Source organism: Chrysochloris asiatica, unplaced genomic scaffold (genome assembly GCF_000296735.1).
Source record: "Chrysochloris asiatica unplaced genomic scaffold, ChrAsi1.0 scaffold00213, whole genome shotgun sequence".
NCBI lineage: Eukaryota > Metazoa > Chordata > Mammalia > Afrosoricida > Chrysochloridae > Chrysochloris > Chrysochloris asiatica.
In genome coordinates this window covers 1,830,897-1,832,046 of record NW_006408731.1, presented here as the reverse complement: position 1 = coordinate 1,832,046, position 1,150 = coordinate 1,830,897, and the positions used below count along the sequence as shown (strand labels likewise).

Genomic DNA, 1,150 nt, shown 5'->3' with positions numbered 1-1,150 from the left:
ACAGTGGGCTGGAGCAGGGTCAGCAAGCCCAGTAGACTTGCATATAAATCTGTTAACAGATATTTGCCAATTCTGTGGTGGTGGTGAAATGTACTTTACTGATAGCTGACTCCAAGTTTGGTTGTGCAGATTAAAGCAGAATGAGTAAAATATAGTGTTACAAAACTTCTGGAAGCACTCCCACAGGAAGAAATTGACCAACGTCTCCTCCTATATGACGAGGTGGCCGAGTGGTTAAGGCGATGGACTGCTAATCCATTGTGCTCTGCACGCGTGGGTTCGAATCCCATCCTCGTCGGATAATTAAGGTTACGTTTAGTTCGAGGTACTGTAAGCACTTTATTTTCTTTACTAGATCAGAGTGATTCTTTGGCTTTATTGTAGCACTTATCTTAGCTGTCCTTAGAGTCTTGGTGTGGTGCTGTAGGATAAGCACTCGACCTCAAATCAGTTTGAACCACAAGGTCAGCGGCTACTCCGAAACCCTTATACGGGGTCACTTTGAGTCTGAACCGACTCTATGGCACTTAAGAACATCTTAGCTGTGAACTTAACTTGAAAATCGATTTATTGATACATGTTTTTTCCCCACATGAAATTTTCATTCCCTCACAAGTTTTGTCCACCAAGAAATTTAAAATACCTGATTAAATCATCTATGGATTCTTTCTGAGTTATTTAAAGAATTTGCAGTCTAATTTTATCTCCACTGAATTTTTAATCCTTTACCTTTATACTAACTTTAAAGGCTAGGGTTATGTCTTTGACAAGGAGTGTGGGTCTGTTTACTTAGAAATATGACCAAAGAAAACAGTACAATCCATACTACATTTGCTATTCGTTGTTGTGAAGTGCCATCAAGTTGATGGGCTTGAACCACTGACCTTGCAGTTAGCAGTCCAATGCTTATCCTACAGTGCCACACCAGGACTTTTACTTTAGGGTTAAAGATTTCTTCCTGACCAGAGAAAGGTAGAAAACAATATTGATATTGTGTAGTTTCTACTTTTGATTTCATATTGACTATGTTTTAGAGAGGGAAAAAAATAAATAACATGTTTCTTACTTTTATTTATTTCACTATTTCCATTTTAAATTAATTACTACATTCACATAATTAAAGAATTATGAAAACTATACAAGTACAATA

General features: G+C 37.2%; 1 non-coding gene across 1 annotated transcript; it reads left to right on the top strand.

Moving 5' to 3' along the window:
- The first annotated feature begins 216 nt into the window (after positions 1-216).
- Positions 217-298, top strand: TRNAS-GCU. Its single transcript has one exon. It is a non-coding gene; the product is annotated as a tRNA-Ser (tRNA).
- Positions 299-1,150: the final 852 nt, after the last annotated feature.